This window comes from Bos taurus, chromosome 22 (genome assembly GCF_002263795.3).
Source record: "Bos taurus isolate L1 Dominette 01449 registration number 42190680 breed Hereford chromosome 22, ARS-UCD2.0, whole genome shotgun sequence".
NCBI classification, from domain to species: Eukaryota; Metazoa; Chordata; class Mammalia; order Artiodactyla; family Bovidae; genus Bos; species Bos taurus.
The window spans coordinates 392,651-418,676 of record NC_037349.1 but is presented as its reverse complement, the minus strand read 5'-3'; the positions used below and the strand labels follow the sequence as shown (position 1 = coordinate 418,676).

The 26,026-nt window shown below is 40.4% G+C and overlaps 1 long non-coding RNA gene across 1 annotated transcript; it reads right to left on the bottom strand.

The window, feature by feature from the left end:
- Positions 1–604: 604 nt before the first annotated feature.
- LOC107131643 (uncharacterized) lies at positions 605–26,026 on the bottom strand. The gene is made up of 3 exons (XR_001494671.3): positions 20,675–26,026; positions 4,945–4,994; positions 605–4,779 (listed from the first exon to the last, which is right to left on the bottom strand). It is a non-coding gene; the product is annotated as an uncharacterized lncRNA (long non-coding RNA).

Here is a 26,026-nt window from a genome sequence, read left to right as displayed (position 1 = left end):
TTGGAACATGTTTTCAACACTGTGTTATCTAAGTAAATGGGAGTGACAATATTCCAGAATGTATTTACTGAAGTGTTTAAAAAGACTTGTTATAAAATTGTTTCTTAAAAGCTATTTGCAACAGGTGTTCAGTAGAGTATTCTTTCAGCTGAGCAGGGAATAGCCAGTAGAGGACAAGAAGGGAAAGAAAGAGTAATATGGAAATTAGAAAGTGAAGTGATTCTTGGGACCAAAGTTTGCTTGTTCTAAGAAAACATTTAAGTTCTACTTTTTAAGCAAACTTTAATTGTACAATATGGTGTTATCAACTGTAATCATCAGATTTTTCCATTAGATCCTCAGACCTTACTCAGTTTATAGCTCAGAGTTTGTACTATTTTACCAACTGCTCCCTGATTCCCCACACTCTGGCACCCACTTTTCTACTGTTTCCATAAGTTTGATGTTGTTGAAGTTCCCCACATAAGTGATACCACACAGCACTGGTCTTTCTCTGACTTATTTTGTTTAGCAAAATACTCTCAATGTCCATCCACATTGTTGCAAGTGGCAAGATTTTTTTTTTCTTTCTCATGGCTGAATTTTACACACACACACACACACACACATCATATGCCTTCTTTATTCATTCACCAATTGAACACATTTCCTTTGGCTATATACCCAGATGTATGACTGCTGGATCCTAAGGTGTGGAGAATCTGTACATCCTCACCGACACTTGTGATCCCTTCTCTTTGTGGTGATAACCATTCTAACGTGTGTGAGGTGACAATGGTAATTTTGACATGCATTTCCGTGCTGATTAGTGCTGGTAAGCATCTTTTCATGTACCTATTGGGCATTTGTATGTCTTCTCTAGAAAAATGTTAATTCACTTCCTCTGTTTTTAATCAGATTGTTTGGGTTTTGCTATTGAGTGTATGAATTCTTTACATATTTTGGATTTTAATCCTTTATGAGAAACATGATTTTCAAATATTTTCTCTCATTTCATAGACTAACTTTTCTTTTGTTGATTGTTTTCTTGACTGTGTAGAAAGTTCTTAGTTTGAGGTAGCCTCACTTGTTTATTTTTTATTTTTCCTTTGCTTTTGATATTCAAAAAATTATTGCTAAGACCAATATCAAGGAGCTTTCCCTCTGTGCTTTCTTCTAGAAGTTTTACAGTTTCAGGTCTTATGTTCAAGTCTTGAATTTATTTTTGTAAAAATTTCCCCAGAAAACTGGAGAAACTTAAGCATCTACCAGGACTTCCTTCTCAACAGTTAGGGCTTCCAGATAAACTTGACTACGACATCTTACTACTTCTAGACCCTTAACTGTAATATCCTTGACATCCTCTTGGCCAAAGTCAATTAGTTCTGACTTCAGGTCCAAGATAGCAACATAGGAGGCTCCTAAACTCAATTCCTGGAGAAGGCAATGGCACCCCACTCCAGTACTCTTGCTTGGAAAATCCCATGGATGGAGGAGACTGGTGGGCTACAGTCCATGGGGTCGCAAGGAGTCAGACACGACTGAGCGACTTCACTTTCACTTTTCACTTTCATGCATTGGAGAAGGAAATGGCGGCCCACTCCAGTGTTCTTGCCTGGAGACTCCCAGGGATGGCAGAGCCTGGTGCGCTGCTGTCTATGGGGTCGCACAGAGTCAGACACAACTGAAGCGACTTAGCAGCAGCAGCAGCAGCAGCAAACTCAATTCCTCCTCTGGGTACACTAAATCTATAGCTACACAAGAAGCAGTTCCCTCTAAAAGAAATCTTGAAAGTAGTTGAGCAATGCCCACATCTCAGCTGAATAAGAAAATACTCCCAGTGAAAGTGCTCACCAGTCTCCCAAAGGAGTTTGTGAATACATCTAGCTCCCTAGTTTTAGCAGCTGCCATCCAAAGGACACACTCTTTGATCACCTGTCTCTGGTGGCCAGTGAGGCTTGTGTTTGCCGGGCCCCACAGGTCTGTTAAAAAAAAACAAACAGATTTTAACCCACTATCCTCCCAAGGTTTACAGAGGACACAGACAGAAATTCCTTCTTGCTGTCCTTCCTTGCAAGAGGCTTATTTACCTATTTTAAAATCTTCTGCCAGAGGGTTAGGCTTCTAATGTAGGATACACCCAGAGGCGATCCTCACCTCTGACACACTGACATGTCTTGGCACACCCTCAACTACTGCTGCTAAGTCGCTTCAGTCGTGTCCAACTCTGTGCGACCCCATAGACGGCAGCCCACCAGGCTTCCCAGTCCCTGGGATTCTCCAGGCAAGAACACTGGAGTGGGTTGCCATTTCTTTCTCCAACTACTGGGAGCCACTAAAAACAAAGAAGATATCTTGGACTATCACAAAGGTTTGAGAGAAAACCAAGAGCTCAGGACAGGCTAAGTGATAAGGTTCATCTCCTTCATGAGACCACTCTATTAATATCAAGACTGAAAGAGGTGACTATTTCATCTAATGCACAGAAACCAACATAAATAATGAAGAAAAATGATCAATAGAGGTGTCAACGACAAATTGGTACTTGCCATGGGCATTTGCCATTTACCTCTGCAAGGATTAAATTACAGGTGCTGCTGCAGCTGCTAACCTTAAGCATCCTGCAGAGAATTCAGGGTAGAGATCAGGAAGGAGGCACTCTGTGTCTGGAAAAACTGGCAGGACAGGTCTTTAGATAGATGTTTTCAGGAGGAGATTTTGCAAGCCCAAATGTTGCACCTCCTCATATCTAGAAAAGCACTAAATTCCTTCATGGTGACATCTGCTCCTTGTGACTTACAGAACTATTCCACAAAAATATGTGCTTGACTGTAAGAACTCCCTTTCACCAAAATCACATATATATTGACCTTCCCCCTTTAACTCTTTGGAGCAGTTTCTCAGAGCTATCTGAAGTGCTCTCTGCCAGGCTGCAGTCCGCATTTTGCCCCAGATAAAACTTAACTCACAACTCTCACCTTGTGCAATTTTTTTTAAGTCAGCAGAAAAATATGCCCCCTCTCCTAAAAATAAGATATAACTCTAGAAACAGATCTAAATGAAATGGTCATAAGTGATTTACCTGATAAACAGTTCAAAATAATAGTCATAAAGATGCTCAGTGAGCTCAGAACAATGCATAAACTAAGAAAGAATTTCAACAAAGAGACAGAAAACATAAGTACTGAACAGAAATCACAAACCTGAAGAATATAATAACTGAATTGAAAAGTTCAATAGAGAGATTCAACATCAGACTAAACAGAAAAAAAAAAAAAAAAAAAGATTAGCTAACTCAAATACAGGGAAGTAGAATTTGTCCAATCAAAAAAGAAAGGAAAAAACAAAAACAAGTGAAGAGAGTTTAAGGGACTTAGGGGACAGAATCAAGTGGGTCAACATATGCATCATAAGAGTCCCAGAAAGAGAAGAAAGTAACCAAAAGGTTATTCAAAGAAATAATGGCTGAAAACTTCCTTAAGCTGGGGTAACAAATAGACATGCAGATCCAGGAAGCACATAAAACTTCAAATAAGATGAATCCAAAATGACTCACACCAAGACACATTATAATTAAAGTTGTCAAAAATTAAAGACAAGGAGCAAATCTTAAAAGCAGCAAAAGGGAAAAAAAGACCTGTGATACAAGGGAATCCCCCAGCAGAGTTTTCATCAGAAACCATTGCTGGGAAAAATAAAACCTGCCAGTCAAGAATACTTGGCAAAGCTGTCCTTCAGAATTGAAGAAGAGATATAGAATTTTCTAGATAAGCAAAAGCAGAAAGAGTTCATTACCATTATACCAGCCTTACAAAAACTATTAAAGGAACTTCAAGCTGAAACAAAAGGACATTAATTAGTAACAAAAATCTAAAACTATAAATCTCACTGGTAAAGTTAAATATATAATTAAATTCAGAATAATGTTGTAATAATGGTTATGAACAAACAGTTAAAAATCTACAAATCACTTTTAAGTCTAATAAAAGTTAGAAGGCAAAAGTATTTAAAATAACTAAATACAGTAATTTATTAACTGATACTAAATGCAAAAATATTGTAACGTTAAAGACATAAAACATTGAGGGGGAGTGTATGAAAATGTACAGCTTGGTCCAGAGGATCAATATTGCTGAGTAGGATGTAGAGCTCACCTCTCCCCCACAAACACATCAAAAATACATCAACAGAGTGAACAACTCTCACAGAAATTTACTAGAAACTGGTAGATCTCCTATACTACCAAAGTTGCATGGAAAATGTCCATGTTAGTGGGCAGAAGTGGGAGAAGAAAAGGTATCAGAATGGGACTGGTACCCTGGGAGGAATCTGTGAAGAAGGGAAGGTCCATACTAGCAGACTCTCACCTGGAGAGACCCTTTGCCTGTTCAGAGGGCTGCTGGGACACATAGAGAGGCTGGAAGAGCCTGGATTCTGCTTGCAAAAAGTGTACTCATGCTGACCTGCTTGCAATCAGAGTGAAGAGAAACCGGTGATAGCAGCTGCCACCTCACTGAAACATGTGAAGAGAGGATGTTAGTACTTACAGTGGCTAGGCATTAAATCCTGGGTGGTTGATCCCTGGGAGAGAACTTGGTATAGTTGTGTTGAGAGAGCCCAGAGTGTCTGAGGTGGTCCAAGCCGAACTGAGGAGTTCATTAGCAGGGGCATGGCTGGGGTGGGTCTGGCCTTGAGCCCAGTGACAGCACTTGCACTGTGAGAATGGGTCCAGTTGTGGTGGGCTTTGTTGCAGCACATACCGGGTGGCACCACAGAAATGCAAATCTCCATGGACAGGACCTGGAGAGGAGTACACAGTAGTTTGCTTCCCTGTAGAAGCACTCCAGCTGCACCAACCCTGCACTGCAGTTTGGAGCCAGACCTGGGGCAGAGAGGTCCTGGGGAAGGTCTGCCACAGAGTCAGCCCAGGTTGGTCCCAGGTGGATGCAAAATCTCAATTCTTACCTCCTCAGTACTCAGCACCAGCCATTCCACACCACAGCCTAGCACTAGATCTAGGATGAACACAACAGAGAAAGGATATTTACCTTGAGCTGCTTTGGGCAGAACTGCAGATGCTCACACAGGTGGCACATAAGTTCCCTGTGGCCATATGGGCTTAACGTGCTTTAGCAGTCACCTCCTTTGAGACAGGGCATGCACTCAAGGGCAACAAAGCCTTACCAAACCCAACCTTCAGGATTTCTAGTGCAACAACTGCAGAGCAGAACCTACCCCCCAGCAGGGCTGTGGTAGCCACTGAGCAAAGAGGAGGCCCTGCCTACATCCAGCACAGGTCTGAACTTCACAACAGCAACCACACTCTTTTTTTTTTTTTTTTTTGAGAGTTGTAAGTTAACTTTTATTTGGAGTAAAACATGAAGACTATAGCCGGACAGACAGCACTTCAGACACCTCTGAGAAACTGCTCCTGGGTTATAGTCTTTCAGTTCAGTTTAGTTCAGTTCAGCCGCTCACTCGTGTCCGACTCTTTGCGACCCCATGAATCGCAGCAGGCCAGGCCTCCCTGTCCATCACAATCTCCTGGAGTTCACTCAAACCCACGTCCATCGAGTCGGTGATGTCATCCGGCCATCTCATCCTCTGTCGTCCCCTTTTCTTCCTGCCCCCAATCTCTCCCAGCATCAGAGTCTTTTCCAATGAGTCAACTCTTACAGTCTTTTTTGTTTGTTTGTTTGTTTGTTTTGTTTTGTTTTTAATTTTATTTTTAAACTTTACATAATTGTATTAGTTTTGCCAAATATCAAAATGAATCCATCACAGGTATACATGTGCTCCCCATCCTGAACCCGCCTCCCTCCTCCCTCCCCATACCATCCCTCTAGGTCGTCCCCGTGCACTAGCCCCAAGCATCCAGTATCGTGCATTGAACCTGGACTGGCATACATGATATTTTACATGTTTCAATGCCATTCTCCCAAATCTTCCCACCCTCTCCCTCTCCCACAGAGTCCATAAGATTGTTCCATACATCAGTGTCTCTTTTGCTGTCTCGTACACCGGGTTATTGTTACCATCTTTCTAAATTCCATATATATGCGTTAGTATACTGTATTGGTGTTTTTCTTTCTGGCTTACTTCACTCTGTATAATAGGCTCCAGTTTCATCCACCTCATTAGAACTGATTCAAATGAATTCTTTTTAATGGCTGAGTAATACTCCATTGTGTATATGTACCACTGCTTTCTTATCCATTCATCTGCTGATGGACATCTAGGTTGCTTCCATGTCCTGGCTATTATAAACAGTGCTGCGATGAACACTGGGGTACACGTGTCTCTTTCCCTTCTGGTTTCCTCAGTGTGTATGCCCAGCAGTGGGATTGCTGGATCATAAGGCAGTTCTATTTCCAGTTTTGTAAGGAATCTCCACACTGTTCTCCATAGTGGCTGTACTAGTTTGCATTCTCACCAACAGTGTAAGAGGGTTCCCTTTTCTCCACACCCTCTCCAACATTTATTATTTGTAGACTTTTGGATCACAGCCATTCTGACTGGTGTGAAATGGTACCTCATAGTGGTCTTGATTTGCATTTCTCTGATAATGAGTACAGCAACCACACTCTTATCAAGGGGATAACAGCCAGCATACTCTAAGGAAAGACAAGGCTTGCAACATGTCCAAAGCAGTCCTTACACCAAAAACACTGGACTCACACAATCTACACAGTGATGCTCCCACTTAAGCAAACCCCTTTAAGACCACAGTAGATAACTGTTTCTCCTTAATTCATAGAGACAGAGAAAGTTAAGTAAAATAAGAAAAGGAAAAGAACTATTCCCAATGAAAAGAACAGGAGAAATCCTGTGAAAGAACAAACAATAAAACAGACCTCACCAGTCTACGAAACCCCAACTTTTAAAAAAGGTATTAAAAATGCTAAAGGAACTAAAAAAGGTTACTCATAGAAATGCAGAACACATAGCAAGGAACTAGAAATTATAAATAGAAATGTATAACATGTAACAAGGAACTAGACATTATAAAAATATGCCAATCAAAATTAGGCAAGTCAACTGCCAAGGTAAAAACCAACCTTGAGGCAACAAGCAGCAGACTAAGTAAGAAATAAGTAATCTGGAAGACAGAATATTGGAAATGACCTAATCAGAGCAGCGTATGGAAAGACAAACTTAAAAAGTGAAAGCAACATGAGATCTATGAGATAATTTAAAGCATGCCAAAGATTGAGGGCAGGAGGAGAAGGGGAAGACAGAAGATGAGATGGTTGGATGGCATCACCGACTCAATGGATATAAGTTTGGGTAAACTCCAGGAGCTGGTGATGGACAGGGAGGCCTGGCGTGCTGCAGTGCATGGGGTTGCAAAGAGTTGGACACAACTAAGCGACTGAACTGAACTGAAACTACATATAATCAAGGACAATGAGAAGAGAGAAGGGGATCAAAAATGTATTTAATGAAATAATGGCTGAGAACTTCCCAAACTTAAAAAAAGAACACCAATACTCAGGCACAGGAAGCACAGGAGCCCCAAACAAGATGAACCCAAACAGACCCACACCAACATATATCAGAAGTAAAGTGACAAATTTTACAGAAAAAGGATTTTAAAGAAAGCAAGAAAAAAATCTTAAACTCAATTACAAAGAAACCCCCATAAGGCAATTAGCTGATTTCTCTGCTGAAACTCTGCAGGGCAGAGGGAGTGGCATATATTCAAAATTTGAAAGAGAGAAATCTGAAACCTAGTATATTCTACCAAGCAGATTATCATTAAGAATAGAAGGAGAAACAAACAATTCCTCAGACAAGCAAAAATGAAAAGAATTTAGCAATATAAACCTACCCTAAAAGAAATATTAAAGGATCTTCTCTAACAGAAAAGAAACGAGAGTCTATGGGAAGGGGAAAATCACAATAGAAAAAACAAATATAGAAAAGGATTGAAGATCACTTAAATAAACCAGCACATAGATTAAAAAACAACCAAAAATTTTTGTAAAAGTGATTATAACTATTAACAGCAAAAGGATAAACATGAAGATGTAAAATAGGGCATCAAAATCACAAAATGTGCAGAAGGAAAGTAAAAAAAAAACAACAACTGATCTTTAGAATGTGTTTGAACTTACATGACTACCAGTTTAAAGTAAGTAGGTATGGTTATTGGTTGCCATATTAGAAAACCATGGTAACTAAAACCCAAAAACATAAAAGAGTTATAAAAACCAAAAGTCAAGGAATTCAAGCATAATACAAAAAGAAACCATCAAACCAGAAAGGACAAAAAAAAAAAGTAATGAAAAAAATCAACTGGGAAATCAAATTTAAAATTACAATAAGTACATATCTATCAGTAATTACTTTAAATGTTTGAGTAATTGAGATACTATTTGATTGAATATCTCAATAAAAAATATTTGAAATAATTAAGATACTCATATGGTTTCTATCTTTCAATTAGTTAACATAGCGTATCACATTGATTGATTTGCAAATATTAAAGAATCCTTGAATCCCTGGAATAAAGCCCACTTGGTCATGATGTATGATCTTTTTTAATATGTTGTTGGATTCTGTTTGGTAGAACTTTGTTGAGGATTTTTGCATCTATGTTCATCAGTGATACTGGCCTGTGGTTTTCTTTTTTGGTGGCATGTTTGTCTGGTTTTGGTATTAGGGTTATGGTGGCCTCACAGAATGGTTTGGGAGTTTACCTTCCTCTGCAATTTTCTGGAAGAGTTTGAGTAGGGTAGGTGTTAGCTCTTCTCTAAATTGGTAGAATTCACCTGTGAAGCCATCTGGTCCCAGGCTTTTGTTTGTTGGAAGATTTTTTATTCCAGTTTCCAATTCCATGCTTGTAATGAGTCTGTGAAGATTTTCTATTTCTTTCTGGTTCAGTTTTGGAAAGTTTTGGAAACTTTTCTAAGAATTTGTCCATTTCTTCCAGGTTGTCCATTTTATTGGCATATAGTTGCTGAGAGTAGTCTTTTATGATCCTTTGTATTTCTCAGTTGTCTGTTGTGATTTCTCCATTTACATTTCTAATTTTATTGATTTGATTCTTCTCCCTTTTCTTCTTGATGAGTCTGGCTAATAGTTCGTCTATTTTATTTATCTTCTCAAAGAACCAGTTTTTAGTTTTTATTAATTTTTGCTATAATCTCCTTCTTTTTATTTCTGCTCTGCTTTTAATGACTTCTTTCTTTCTACTAACATTGGGGTTCTTCTTTTCGTCTTTTTCTAGTTGCTTTAAGTGTTCAGTTCAGTTCAGTTCAGTCACTTAGTCGTGTTCAACTCTGCGACTCCATGAATCGCAGCACGCCAGGCCTCCCTGTCCATCACCAACTCCCGAAGTTCACTCAAACTCATGTCCATCGAGTCGGTGATGCCATCCAGCCATCTCATCCTCTGTCGTCCCCTTCTCCTCCTGCCCCCAATCCCTCCCAGCATCAGAGTCTTTTCCAATGAGTCAACTCTGCGCTTCAGGTGGCCAAAGTATTGGCGTTTCAGCTTCAGCATCACTCCTTCCAATGAACATCCAGGACTGATCTCCTTTAGGATGGACTGGTTAGATCTCCTTGCAGTCCAAGCGACTCTCAAGAGTCTTCTCCAACACCAAAGTTCAAAAGCATCAATTCTTTGGCACTAAGCTTTCTTTATAGTCCAACTTTCACATCCATACATGACTACCGGAAAAACCATAGCCTTGACTAGATGGACCTTTGTTGGCAAAGCAATGTCTCTGCTTTTTAATATGCTGTCTAGGATGGTCATAACTTTCCTTCCAAGGAGCAAGCATCTTTTAATTTCATGACTACAATCACCATCTGCAGTGATTTCGGATTCCAGAAAAATAAAGTTAGCCACTGCTTCCACTGTTTCCCCATCTATTTGCCATGAAGTGATGGGACCAGATGCCATGATCTTAGTTTTCTGAATGTTGAGCTTTAAGCCAAACTTTTCACTCTCCTCTTTCACTTTCATCAAGAGGCTCTTTAGTTCTTCTTCACTTTCTGCTATAAGCGTTGTGTCATCTGCATATCTGAGGTTATTGACATTTCTCCGGGCAATCTTGATTCCAGCTTGTGCTTCCTCCAGCGCAGCGTTTCTCATGATGTACTCTGCATAGAAGTTAAATAAGCAGGGTGACAATATACAGACTTGACGTACTCCTTTTCCTATTTGGAACCAGTCTGTTGTTCCATGTCCAGTTCTAACTGTTGCTTCCTGACGTGCATACAGCCTTCTCAAGAGGTAGGTCAGGTGGTCTGGTATTCCCAGCTCTTTCAGAATTTTCCACAGTTTATTGTGACCCACACAGTCAAAGGCTTTGGCACAGTCAATAAAGCAGAAATAGATGTTTTTCTGGAACTCTCTTGCTTTTTTGATGATCCAGCAGATGTTGGCAATTTGATCTCTGGTTCCTCTGCCTTTTCTAAAACCAGCTAGAACATCTGGAAGTTCCTGGTTCAGGTATTGCTGAAGCCTGGCTTGGAGAATTTTGAGCATTACTTTACTAGCATGTGAGATGAGTGCAATTGTGCAGTAGTTTGAGCATTCTTTGACATTGCCTTTCTTTGGGATTGGAATGAAAACTGACCTTTTCCAGTCCTGTGGCCAGTGCTGAGTTTTCCAAATTTGCTGACATATTGAGTGCAGCACTTTCAGAGCATCATCTTTTAGGATCTGAAAAAGCTGAACTGGAATTCCATCACCTCCACTAGCTTTGTGTGTAGTGATGCTTCCCAAGGTCCATCTGACTTCACATTCCAGGATTACTCAGTCATTAAAAGGAACAAAATAATGCCATTTGCAGCAGCACAGATGGATCCAGAGATTGTCATACTGAGTGAAGTAAGTCAGACAGAGAAAGACAATTATATGATGTCTAGTATACGTGGAATCTGAAGAAGAGGTACAAATGAACTTCTCTATGAAGCAGAAATGGAGCTACAGATGTAGAAAACAAACATGATTACTGGTGGACTGGGGAAGAGGGGAGAGAGAAAAATTGGGAGGTTGGGACTTATATGTACAAACTACTATATATAAAATAGATAACTAGGGAGATCAGATCAAGATGGTGGAGGAATAAGATGTGGAGCTCACCTTCTCCCCACAGATACATCAAAATACATCCACATGTGGAACAACTCTCATACAACTTCTACTGAATGCTGGCAGACCTCAGACTTCCAAAAGGGCAAGAAAACCTCCATGTAACTGAGCATGGCAAAAGAAAAAAGAACAAAAGAAAGAGAAAGGAATCTGGATGGGCCTTGTGCCTCTGGGAGGGAGCTGTGAAAGAGGAAAGGTTTCTGCACACTGGGAAGTCCCCTCACTAGCAGGAATTGAGAGAGCTTCAGAGCCTTGGAGGACAGGGCAGCAACAGGTGTACTGAGGTCAAAGTTGAGAAAGACCCTCAATTAGGGTCAGTGCCAACTGGCACTCCCCAGCTAAGAAGCTGTCCACTCCCCCACTGGGGTAGGTGAGGGCTGGGTACTGAGGCTCAGGCTTCAGGGGTCACACCCTGGAGAGAGGATTGGGGTTGTGTGAAGAGAGCCTGAGGGGGATAGGGTGTAGTGCATCACACCTGAGGGAGTCCAGGAAGAAGCCTGGGCCTGCCAGACAGATAAGGGATCATTGTTGGGAAGCATGCGAGGACAAGAGTCGGCCCACAGTAGGAGCTTCTTTCTCCAAGCTCACAGGCAGCAGATAGCACCTGCATGAGCTCCAGGGGCCAACCCAAGTGACAGCACAGACTGCTGTTGCTGCTGCCTGTGAGCAGGCGAGGGCACCTGCTCAGGTCACTGCCTCCACCTTCCTGGGAGCTTACACAGCTACCACCACTAAGGGCTCTGTAATCTAGGGCCAGCTTCCCTGGGAGGGGGTGTGACCTGCCACTGATTCTGCTGAGGAGGGACCCCCTGCCCCCACCTTCCTGGGAACCTGCGTGAGCTGTGAACCTGAGCATCTGCACATCCCCTTATCAAGGTGGTAATAGCCAGAACATGGTGAGGAAAGGACAGCAAGCATCCAAACCCAAAACAGCCCTCATACCAAAAAATATCAAACCCATACAAGCTATGCAGGGATGCTCCAATTTATAAATAATCCTGCAAGACTACAATTGTTACTGTTTTTCCTAAACTAACAGACTAAGAGATATATAAGCAAAAATGAAGAAGCAGAGGAACCACTCTCAGTTAAAACTAAGAAAATTCCTCTGAAGGAAAAGTGAAATAAACCTCTTCAGTCTAACACTCAGTTCAAAAAGAAGGTAACAAAATTGCTGAAGGAATTAAGAAAGGATAGTGACAGAAATGAAGATTACTGTAAAAAGGAACTAGAAACTATAATGAGGAAACAAGAAAATTTAGAAAATCCATTTGCCAAGATGAAATCTGAGCTCAAAGGAATGAATAGCAGAATGAATAATGCAGAAGAATAAGTGACCTGGACGATAGACTAATGTAAATTACCCAATCAAAACAGCATACAGAAAGAAAAAAAAAAAGCAAGCAATATTAGAGACCTATCAGATAATATAACACAGGACAATCTATACATAATAGGGATTCCAGAAAAAGAAGAAAGAGAAATGGGATTAAACATGTATTTGAAGAAATTATGGCTGAAAATTCCCAAAATCTAAAGAATATATCCAGAACAGATACCCAGAACAGAAAGCACAGATGGTTCCAAACAAAATAAACCAAAACAGACCTACACCAAGACATATTATAATAAAAATGACAAAGATTAAAGATAAAGAGAGAATTCTAAAGGCAGCAAGAGAAAAAAGAGTTCCTTACCAAGAAACCCTCATAGGGCTATCAGGTGATTTCTCTATAAAAACACTGCTGGCCAGAAGGGAGTGGCAAAATATATTTAAAGTCTTGAAAGAGAAAAATCTGCAACCTTCCCACCAAGATTATCATTTAAAATAGGAGGAGAAATAAAGAATTTCTCAAATAAGCAGAAGCTAAAAGAATACATTAATACTAAACCTATCCTAAAAGAAATAATGAAAGGTGGTCTCTACATAGAAAAGAAACAAGAAGAAAACAGGCGGGAAGAAATCACAAGTAAGTCACTTAAACTGGGCTTCCCAGGTGGCACTAGAACCTGCCTGTCAATACAGGAGACATAAGAGACAGATAACCTATTTATACGGAGAAGGCGATGGCACCCACTCCAGTACTCTCGCCTGGAAAATCCCATGGATAGAGGAGCCTGGTAGGCTGCAGTCCATGGGGTCGCTAGGAGTCGGACACGACTGAGCGACTTCACTTTCACTTTTCCCTTTCATGCATTAGAGAAGGAAATGGCAACCCACTCCAGTGTTCTTGCCTGGAGAATCCCAGGGACGGGAGAGCCTGGTGGGCTGCCATCTATGTGGTCGCACAGAGTCGGACACGACTGAAGTGACTTAGCAAGCAGGCAAGCAACCTATTTATGAAAACAATGATAAACACAAGCAACAGCAAAAGGATAAACACAAATATGTAAAAAGGGACATCAATATCATATAATTCAGGAAAGGAAAATAAGAAAGTGAAGATTCTTTTTTTAGAATGTGTTTAAGTCTATAGGACTATTAGTCTAAAGCAAGCAGATATAGGAAGGGGTTAACATAATTTAAAAACGGAAACCACAAATCAAAAACAATAGAACAGATTCACAAAAACCTAATAGAGAATACAAGCATTAAAAAGAAAGAAATTGATCAAACCACAAAAAGAAGCCAAAAAAAAAAAAAAAAGGAACAAAGAAGAAACAAAGAATCAACCAGAAAACAAGGTTTAAAATGGCAATTAATACATATGATTCATGTCAATGTATGGCAAAAACCACAATATTGTAATTAGGCTCCAATTAAAATAAATTAATTAATTAAAAAATAAAAATCTATTTAATTGTAAGAAAAATACATATGCATCAACAATTAACTTAAATGTCAATTGACCGGATATTTGGCTCAGCTGGTAAAGAATCCACCTACAATGTGGGAGACCTGGGTTTGATTCCAGGGTTGGGAAGATCCCCTGGAGAAGGGAAAGGCTACCCACTTCAGTATTCTGGCCTGAAGAATTCCATGGACTATACAGTTCATGGGGTCACAAAGAGTCGGACACGACTAAGCGACTTTCACTTTCACTTTCTTTCCAATCAAAAGACAAAGAGTGACATACTGGTTTAAAATAAAAAACACAAGAGCTTATAATATTCTGCTTACAAGAGATCCACCTCAGGACAAAAGACACATACACTGACAGTGAGGGGATGGAAAAAAGATATTTCGTGCAAACAGAAATGACAGGAAAGCAAGAGTTGCAACGCTTATATCGGACAAAGTAGACTTTAAAGCAAAGGCTATAAAGAAAGATAAAGAAGGACATATATAACGATAAAAGGATCAATATAAGAAGATATAAAGATAAAAGGATCAATAAAAAAAAAGATTTTACACTCATTAACATATATGTACTTAACATCAGTTCAGTTCAGTTCAGTTGCTCAGCTGTGTCCGACTCTTTGAGACCCCATGAATCGCCACACACCAGGCCCCCCTGTCCATCACCAACTCCTGGAGTTTACCCAAACTCATGTCCATCGAGTCGGTGATGCCATCCAGCCATCTCATCCTCTGTCGTCCCCTTCTCCTCCTGCCCCCAATCCCTCCCAGCATCAGGGTCTTTTCCAATGGGTCAACTCTTCGCATCAGGTGGCCAAAGTATTGGAGTTTCAGCTTCAGCATCAGTCCTTCCAATGAATACCCAGGACTAATCTCCTTTAGGATGGACTGGTTGGATCTCCTTGTAGTCCAAGGGACTCTCAAGAGTCTTCTCCAACACCACACTTCAAAAGCATCAATTCTTTGGCACTCAGCTTTCTTCACAGTCCAACTTTCACATCCATACATAGAAGAACCCAAATAATAAAACAAATACTGACATAAAGGGAGAAATTAATAACAATACAATAGTAGTAGGAGACTTTAATATCCCACTCATACCAATGGACAAATCTTCCAGACAGAATCAATAAAGCAACAGAGGTCCTAAATGATACAACAGAACAATTAAACAATTAGTATTTTTCAGGACACAAAATCCCAAATAACCAGAATACACATCCTTTTCAAGTGTACACAGAACACTGTTTAGGACTGAACACATCCTAGGGCACAAAACTAACCTCAACAAATTTAAGAGTACAGAAATTATATCAAGCATCTTCTCTGATGCCAATGGCATGAAACTAGAAATCAACCACAGGAAAATAAATTAGAAAAAAATGATTACATGGAAACTAAATAACTTTCTATTAAAAAGCAAATGGATCAAAAAGGGAATCACAAAGGAAATTTAAAAATGCGTTGAAACAAATGACAATGAAAACATAATCATACAAAACCTATGGTCCACAGCAAAAGCAGTGCTTAAAGGGAAGTTCACAGTGATATAGGCCTTCATTAAAACAAACAAAACAAGAAAAATCTCAAGGAAGTCTAACCTATCACCTAAGAAAATTAGAAAAATAAGAACAAACAAAACCTAAAGTCATCAGAAGGAAGGAAATAATAATAATCAGGGAGGAAATAAATAAAATAGAGGTTAAAAAATAATAGAAAAAATCAACAAAACCAAGAGCTGGTTTTGAAAGAGTAAACACGATTGATAAACTTCTGGCCAGGCTTACCAAGAAGAAAAGAGAGGAAACCCAAATAAACAAAATAACAAATGAAAAAGGAGAAATCTCAACTGTACCACTAAAATACAACCATTAAGAGAATACTATGAACAATTACATGACAACAAATTTGACAACCTAGAAGAAATGGACAACATTTTAGAAACACACAGCCTACTAAAACTGGATCAAGAAGAAACAGATAATTTGAACAGACCAATCACTAGAAATTAAATAGAATCTGTAATAATAATAATAATAAATTTCCTACAAACAAAAGTCCACGACCAGATGGTTTCACAGGCACATTCTACCAAACATAAAAAGAAAGTATACTCACTATTCTCAAATTCTTCTGGAAGACTGAAGAGGAAGGAACATTCCCAAAGTCATTCTATGAAGCTACCATCACCCTGATACGAAAACCAGACAAAGACACCACCAAAAAAGAAAACTACAGGCCGATATCCTTGATGAATATAGATGTAAAAATTCAACAAAATATTAGCAAACTGAAGCCAACAAGATATAAGAAAGATCATACAGGGGATTACTCTGGTGGTCCAGGGGTTAATACTTAACCTTCCAATGCAGGGTGTGCAGGTTTGACCTCTAGCCAGGAAGGTAGGACCCCACATGCCTCAGAGCAAAAAAAAAAAAAAAAAAAGTAGCAATATTGTAACAAATTCCATGAAGACTTTAAAATATGGTCCATTTAAAAAAAAAAAAAAAAAGATTATACACCCTGACAAAATGGGATTCATCCCAGGTTCACAAGGGGATGCTTCAACATATGTAAATACATCCATCAATGCAATACACCAATCTATCCTAAAGGAAATTAATCCTGAATATTCATTGGAAAGACTGATGCTGAAGCTGAAACTCCACTACTTTGGCCACCTGATGTGAAGAACTGACTCATTTGAAAAGACCCTGATGCTGGGAAAGATTGAAGGCAGGAGGAGAAGGGGATGACAGAGGATGAAATGGTTGGATGGCATCACCACCTTGATGGACCTGAATTTGAGCAAACTCTGAGAGTTACTGATGGACAGAGGAACCTGGACAGATGGACATGCTGCCGTCCATGAGGTTGCAAAGAGTCAGACATGACTGAGCAACTGAACTGAACTGAACTTTATACTAACAATGTATCAGAAAGGGAATGTAAAAAAAACCAATACCTTTTAAAATTGTACCAAGCCCCACTCAACCTAGGAATAAAACTGACCAAGGAGGTGAACAACTTACACACTAAGAACTATAAAACATTTTAAAAAGAAATAAAAGATGATTAAAAAAAAAAAGATGATTCAAAGAAACAAGAAGATATCCCGTGCTCTTTGACTGGAAGAATTAATACTGTCAAAGTGGCAATAATACTCAAAGCAATCTACAGATTTGAGTCCTATCAAATTACCCATGATATTTTTCACAGAATTGGAACAAATAACCCCAAAATATATATGGAAAAATAAAAGACCCAGAATTGCTAAAGCAATCCTGAGGAAAATGAACAGAGCACAAGGCATAACTCTCCCAGACATCAGACAATACTACAAAGCTAGAGTATCAAAACAGTGTGGTATTTGGTACAAAAACAGGTATATGGATCAATGAAACAGAATAGAGAGCCCTGAAATAAACTCAAACATCTATGGTTAATTAATCTTTAACAAAGGATACAAGAATATAAAAGGGGGAAATGGCAGTCTCTTCAGCAAGAGCACTGGGAAAGCTGGACAGCTGCATGTAAATCAATGAAGTTAGAATACACCTGCACACCAAGCACAATAATAAACTTAAAATGGCTTAAAGATTTAAACACAATATATGACACTATAAAACTCCTAGAAGGCAGAATAGGCAAAACATTCTCTGACATAAATCATGTTTTCTTAGGTCACTCTCCCAATTCAATAGAAAGAAAAACAAAAATAAACAAATGGAACATTATCAAACTTATAAGCTTTTGAACAGCAAAGGAAACCAGAAAAAACAAAAACCAAAACAAAAGATAACCTACAGAAGGGGAGAAAATATCTGCAAATGATACGACAGACAAGGGATTGATCTCCAAAATCGCTTATCAGTTCAGTTCAGTTCAGCTGCTCAGTTGTGTCCAACTCTTTGCGGCCCCACTGACTGCAACACACCAGGCCTCCCTGTCCATCACCAACTGCCAGAGTTTACTCAAACTCATGTCCATTGAGTCCGTGATACCATCCAACCATTTCATCCTCTGTCATCCCCTTCTCCTCTCACCTTCAATCTTTCCCAGCATCAGGGTCTTTTCATATAAGTCAACAATAACAAACATTGGATGAAATCTCAAAAATGACAGAATGATCTCTGTTTGTTTCCAAGGCAAACAATTCAGTATCACAGTAATCCAAGTCTATGCCCCAACCAGTAATGCTGAAGAAGCTGAAGTTGAACAGTTCTATGAAGACCTACAAGACCTTTTAGAACTAACACCCAAAATAGATGTCCTTTTCATTATAGGGGACTGGAATGCAAAAGTAGGAAGTCAAGAAACACCTGGAGTAACAGGCAAATTTGGCCTTGGAATGCGGAATGAAGCAGGGCAAAGACTAATAGAGTTTTGCCAAGAAAATGCACTGGTCATAGCAAACACCCTTTTCCAACAACACAAGAGAAGACTCTACACATGGACATCACCAGATGGTCAACACCGAAATCAGACTGATTATATTCTTTGCAGCCAAAGATAGAAAAGCTCTATACAGTCAACAAAAACAAGACCAGGAGCTGACTGTGGCTCAGATCATGAACTCCTTATTACCAAATTCAGACTGAAATTGAAGAAAGTAGGGAAAAGCACTAGACCATTCAGGTATGACCTAAATCAAATCCCTTATGATTATACAGTGGAAGTGAGAAGTAGATTTAAGGGCCTAGATCTGATAGATAGAGTACCTGATGAACTATGGAATGAGGTTTGTGACATTGTACAGGAGACAGGGATCAAGACCATCCCCATGGAAAAGAAATGCAAAAAAGCAAAATGGCTGTCTGGGGAGGCCTTACAAATAGCTGTGAAAAGAAGAGAAGTGAAACGCAAAGGAGAAAAGGAAAGATATAAGCATCTGAATGCAGAGTTCCAGAGAAGAGCAAGAAGAGATAAGAAAGCCTTCCTCAGTGATCAATGCAAAGAAATAGAGGAAAACAACAGAATGGGAAAGACTAGAGATCTCTTCAAGAAAATTAGAGATACCAAGGGAACATTTCATGCAAAGATGGGCTCGATAAAGGACAGAAATGGTATGGACCTAACAGAAGCAGAAGATATTAAGAAGAGGTGGCAAGAATACACAGAAGAATTGTACAAAAAAGATCTTCACGACCCAGATAATCATGATGGTGTGATCACTCACCTAGAGCCAGACATCCTGGAACATGAAGTCAAGTGGGCCTTAGAAAGCATCACTACAAACAAAGCTAGTGGAGGTGATGGAATTCCAGTTGAGCTATTTCAAATCCTAAAAGACAATGCTGTGAAAGTGCTGCACGCAATATGCCAGCAAATTTAGAAAACTCAGCAGTGGCCACAGGACTGGAAAAGGTCGGTTTTAATTCCAATCCCAAAGAAAGGCAATGTCAAAGAATGCTCAAACTACCACACAATTGCACTCATCTCACACGCTAGTAAAGTAGTGCTCAAAATTCTCCAAGCCAGGCTTCAGTAATACGTGAACGGTGAACTTCCAGATGTTCAAGCTGGTTTTAGAAAAGGCAGAGGAACCAGAGATCAAATTGCCAACATCCACTGGATCATTTAAAAGCCAAGAGAGTTCCAGAAAAACATCTATTTCTGCTTTATTGACTATGCCAAAGCCTTTGACTGTGTGGATCACAATAAACTGTAGAAAATTCTGAAAGAGATGGGAATACTGGACCATCTGACCTGCCTCTTGAGAAACCTGTATGCAGGACAGGAAACAATAGTTAGAACTGGACATGGAACAACAGACTGGTTCCAAATAGGAAAAGGACTACGTCAAGTCTGTATACTGTCACCCTGCTTATTTAACTTCTATGCAGAGTACATCATGAGAAATGCTGGGCTGGAAGAAACACAAGCTGGAATCAAGATTGCCAGGAGACATATCAATAACCTCAGATATGCAGATGACACCAGCCTTATGGCAGAAAGTGAAGAGGAACTAAAAAGCCTCTTGATGAAATTGAAAGAGGAGAGTGAAAAAGTTGGCTTAAAGCTCAACATTCAGAAAACGAAGATCATGGCATCTGGTCCCATCACTTCATGGGAAATAGATGGGGAAAAAATGGAAACAGTGTCACACTTTATTTTTTTGGGGCTCCAAAATCACTGCAGATGGTGACTGCAGCCATGAAATTAAAAGACGCTTACTCCTTGGAAGGAAAGTTATGACCAACCTAGATAGCATATTCAAAAGCAGAGATGTTACTTTGCCAACAAAGGTCCATCTAGTCAAGGCTATGGTTTTTCCAGTAATCATGTATGGATATGAGAGTTGAACTGTGAAGAAAGCTGAGCGCCGAAGAATTGATGCTTTTGAACTGTGGTGTTGGAGAAGACTCTTGAGAGTCCCTTGGACTGCAAGGCAATCCAATCAGTCCATCATAAAGGAGATCAGTCCTAGGTGTTCTTTGGAAGGAATGATGCTAAAGCTGAAGCTCCAATACTTTGGCCACCTGAAGCGAAGAGTTGACTCATTGGAAAAGACTCTGATGCTGGGAGGGATTGGGGGCAGGAGGAGAAGGGGACGACAGAGGATGAGATGGCTGGATGGCATCACTGACTCGATGGACATGAGTCTGGGTGAACTCCGGGAGTTGGTGATGGAGAGGGAGGCCTGGCATACTGCAATTCATGGGGTCGCAAAGAGTCGGACACGACTGAGCGACTGAACGAAACTGATCACTTATATGTGGAATGACTTCCCTGGTGACTCAGACAGTAAAGCATCTGCCTACTATGTGGGAGACCTGGGTTCGATACCTGGGTCAGGAAGATCCCCTGGAGAAGGCAATGGCAACCCACTCCAGTATTCTTGTCTGGAAAATCCCATGGACAGAGGAGCCTGGCAGGCTACAGTCCAGGAAGTCGCAAAGAGTCGGACACAACTGAGAGATTTCACTTTCCATATGCGGAATGAACCTATCTGCAAAACAGAAACAAACTCAGAAACAGAGAACAGATTACGGTTGGCAAGGTAGTGGGGAGGGCGAGGGAGGGGCCAGGAGTTTGGAGTTGGTAGATGCAAACTGTTACATTTGCACTGGATAAACAAAAAGGTCTTAACATACAGGGAGCTATGGTCAATATCCTGTGGTAAACCATAATGATAAAGAATATTTAAAAAGAATGTATATATGTGTATAACTGAGTTATTTTGCTGCACAGCAGAAATTGGCACAACATTGTAAGTCATCTATACTTCAATAACAAAACTAAAATACATAACAAATAAGGACCTACTGTTTTCACAGGGAACTCTACACAACACTATAATGGCCTATCTGGGAAAAGAATCTAAACAGTGGATATACATACATATATATAGCTGATTTACTTTGCTCTCTCTCTATATATATAAACACACACATATATATAAAGAGATGTAGAGGTTATTGCATAAAGATAAAAGGGTCAATCCAACAAGGGTAATTTTAAATATTTACTCAGCTATTAAAAAGTATGCATTTGAATCAGTTCTTATGAGGTAGATGAAACTGGAGCCTATTATACAAAGCGAAGTAAGTCAGAAAGAAACACACCAATACAGTATATTAACACATACATATGGAATTTAGAAAGATGGTAATGATGACCATATGTGCAAGACAGCAAAAGAGACACAGATGTAAAGAACAAACTGTTGGACTCTGTGGGAGAAGGCAAGGGTGGGATGATTTGAGAGAATAGCATTGAAACATGTATATTAACATATGTGAAATAGATCACCAGTCCAGGTTCGATGCATGAGGCAGGGTGCTCAGGGCTGGTTGCACTAGGATGACCCTGAGGGATGGGATGGGGAGGGAGGTGGAAGGAGGTTCAGGATGGGGAACACATGTACACCCATGACTCATTCATGTCAATGTATGGCAAAACCCACCACAATACTGTAAAGGAATTAGCCTCCAATTAAAATAATAAAAAAAGATGAATACCCCCCCAAAAATATTTTGTACCTGCATTAGGGAAAGCAAATATATATTTTTAATATATGTATATTATTATATATTTGTATAACTTACATCTTTATTAAATATGTTTATGTTTATATTAACAGACATTAAGGGAAAATAGAAATACAGAGTAATAATTGGGGACTTTAGTATCCCACTTTCAACAAAGGATAGATCATATAGACAGAAAATAAGGAAAAATTAGACTTAAAACTATGTATTACACCAAATGGACTTAATAGACATATACAGAACATTTCATCTATCAACAGAATACACATTCCTCTCAAACACACATGGAGTATGCTCCAAGATAGGTCATATCCACAAAGCAAGTTCTTAAATAATTTTCTTAATAAATTTCTTCTGCAAGAAGAAACCTGGAAAATTCACAAATATGTGGAGATGTCATAATATACTCCTGAATAATCAATGAATCAAAAAAGAAGTCAAAAGAGAAAGCAAAATATATTTTGAAACAAATGGAAATGAAAATACAACATACCAAAGCATACGGAATGCAGCAAAAGCAGTTCGAAGAGGGAAGTTCATAGTAATATACACCTACATTAAGAAAAAGAAAGAGCTTAAATAAGCAATCTAACCTTACACCTCAAGGAACTAGAAAAGTCCAAAGTTAGTAGAAGGACAGAAGTAACAAAAATCAGAGCAGAAATGAATCACCAGATAACAGTAAATACCAGTGAAACAAAGAGCTGGTTATTCGAAAAAAGAAATGAAGCAGACAAAACTTTAGCTACTCATCAATGAGAGGAATCAAACAAAACTATAAATGAAAGAGGAAGAAGATACATTACAACTAAGAACACATAAAAGATCTTAAGAACTACTACGAACAATTATATACCAACAAATTCAACAATCTAGAAGAAATCTAGAACTGTCAGAACTAATAAACTCAATGAAGTTTTGAAATACAAAATATACAAGTATCAGTTATGTTTCTATATACTAAAAAATAGAAAAAAATTAAGAAAACAATCCTATTTACAATTGTATCAAAAAGAATAAAATAACTAGAAATAAATTTAATCAAGGTGGTGGAAGATCTATACACTGAAACCTAAGACACTGATGAAAAATTTGAAGATGATACAAATAAGTGTAAAACTATTCTATGCTCATAGACTGGAAGAATTAATATTGCTAAAATGTCCATGCTACAAAAAGCAATTTATAGATTCAATACAGTCCCTATCAAAATTCCAGTGGCATTTTTCTCAAAACAGAAAACAAAACAAAAAGCTAAAACTTTGTATGGAACCTCAAAAGACCATGAATAGTTAAAGGAATTTTGAAAAACAGGAACAAAGCTGGAGATACACAGTTGTTTGTAACTATATTACAAAGCTACAGTGATCAAAAAAGTATGATATTGGCATAAAACACACACATAGGCCAACAGACAGAATAGAGAACTCAGAAATAAACCCATGAGTGGTCAACTAATTCACAACAAAAGAACCAAGAATAGACAATAATAGGGAAAGGACATGCAATAAATGGTTTGGGAAATACTAGACTGCCACATACAAAATTGTCCTAGGTATTTCGGATATTGAGAGTCTGTTTAAATTCTAAGGAGAACGTTGATCTTATCATTTTGGCAGATAATCAGGTCACCAGTGGGTCAGTCTAGGTCGAAGCCCACAAGTTCGGGGAGCCCAGGAATTCACCTGTAATTGTACTGAATCACTCACTGAATCTGTCTCTTCCCCATGCTTGCCCAGATACTTGACAGTTCCCTGGTCCTTGCTTTTCAAGGCCACTGGCCAGCAATTTGGGGTCTTATTCCCCCTCCATCCCCAAGCTTGCTGCACAGCTCCTGTAGCTGCATGCAGTCCTCAGCTGCAGGAGGGCAGAGAGAGAAAGCAGTGGGTAGTTGCCATGCACTCTTGCAGCCTCTCCTCCTCTGGCTAGAGGGTAGCTCTTCTCTCAGGGTTTTAGGTACCTGCCTGGCTGACAGGGCCACCTCCACATTACTGCCCAGGAGCTGTGGTGGTAAGAAGGGGAGAAAAGGAAGGGGCTTGTAGGAACTTTATTTCTATTCCTTGGACCAGAGATATTCTCTGGAGCCCTTTCTGTCCACATTGGGCACACTTCTAGGTTTCAAGTTGGGCAATTCTGAAAGAAAAAACATGCAACTTTGAATCTGACCTGCTTCATCTGCCTGATACTTTTCAGTTCTCTGAGATCTGCATTCTGCCTCTGTCCAGGATTTACAGCTCTGGTCATGGGGAGACCAGTGGAGGGTGCTCACTTCATCCTCCCATTAAAGAGCAGTCCTCCTGCCCCTCTGCTTGCTTCTCCATGGACCTCTTAACTGTCCACCATGCTACACACATCACGTTGTTGTCCATGTCCCTTCACTGGGACGGAGACCCCCCCAGGCAGAGCCTTGCTTGCCCAGTGCTTGAACAGCCCTGGCACACTAGACATGCCCAGCAAATGCTTTTTTGAATGAACAAGACAGGTTGAAGTGTGCCATGACTGAGAAGCTGTGTGTCTACTCGATCTTAAAACTTCCTTTGAGGTCCCCTGTTTTCTCAACATACCTCAGACAGACAGAAAGGCATGTCCCATCTCTTCCTTTGATTTGCAGTAAGCCCACTGGCTCCCCAGTCTATCACCTCCTCACCAGGCCATCTGCACCCAGCCCAGGCTAAGCAGCCTCATTTGCACCTAACCCAAAGCCACCACCTCTACCAGGGCCGCTGGCTTGCAATCCTGCCTCCACAGCTGCAACTGACTTTACAGTCATGCTTCAGACTCTCCAGTGATTCTCACTCATTAGGGCACATGACCCAGGCCCTCCATGCCTCTTTACCACACACTTGTTTGCTGTTCTATAAAGACTGGTTCTTTGCTGGTGCAGTTGCAACTTGGCATCTTAACCCTGCCCCTCTGCTTGGTTTCTTCACTGCCAAGACCCCAGCAGCCCTTGTCCCCCCAAAAGCTGAATGCAGAAGTCCTGGGCCTGTACCCAACTCTACTGCCCCCAAGTCCCAACCTCAGCTGACCTCTGTATGCTTCTGTTAAGTTGGGTACAGACCTAACATGCAGTACCTCTGATTCTGGGACCCATTATGAGTCCTGGATTTCTTTTTCTTTTTAAAGGTACTTTCAATTGAGAATATGCCTGTCTTGCATGAAAGCAGGTAAGGTGGGAGAGTGTGGCAGATGTGGGTAAGAACTTGACAAAAGGATGTGAGAGCTGAAAACCTTCTGCCCCTCTCTGGACCAAGCAGCCAGGCCCGCAGCTCTCATTTGTCCTGGAAACCCACCTCAGCCCTTGCCCCACACTGCTGCCACTTCCCACAGGGCCAGACCCTCCCTTCAGGGCTGCGGCCCTCACCCATTCCCTTGTTCTGTCCACAGCACTCTTTCCTTCTCCCCTGTCCTTTGAGGGGATTAGTGGAGATATCAGAGTTCCTCCCAGCCTGGCTGTCAGCCAGAGGCTTCCATACCACCCATCCTGTGAGCAGGCAAGGCAGAGCAAGAGTCTGCCAGGGCAAGAGGGACCTGAGGAGGGAGGTCAGGAGTGCTGCGGAAGGTCCCCTGCCAATATACAGACCCCATTCATAGGTTAAGAGAGCAGAGCCACGGGGGTAGCCTTGTGGCAGCTCACATGTATGCACGTATGTGAGCACACAGGCAACACAGATGTGAGTGCAAGGCACAAATATGTGTACATGTAGTATATGCATGCACACACACACGTGCTCACAGGCACGCACACGTGGGTGGGCAAACACGTGTGCATACTCATATACTTTGGTTCCTTTGACAGCATAGTAGTATCCTTACTGAAATGCAGGCTTGTGCCCCAATTGTGTTGAGTGATTTGAAGAAAGCAGTTAGGATTTTATTGTGCCTCTGCCTAGGAGTGACAAGTTCCCTGGGAGCAAACGGTGACAGGGCTGGGAGCGCCAACCTCTGGGGGTCTTTCCCCAGAGTCCCTGTTTCTGCTAGCCCTCGCATTTCAGGTTTGTCAGAAGCCCTGGCTTCTGTTCTTCACGCCCAGCCCTGCTCAGCAGCCCCACCCAGCCTGGGCTGTGGGGAGTGGGGACTGGTGAGGCTATTTTAAGTCCAGCTCTTGGCCTGCCTTACACCCAACTCTGCTACTGGCCACCTGCCG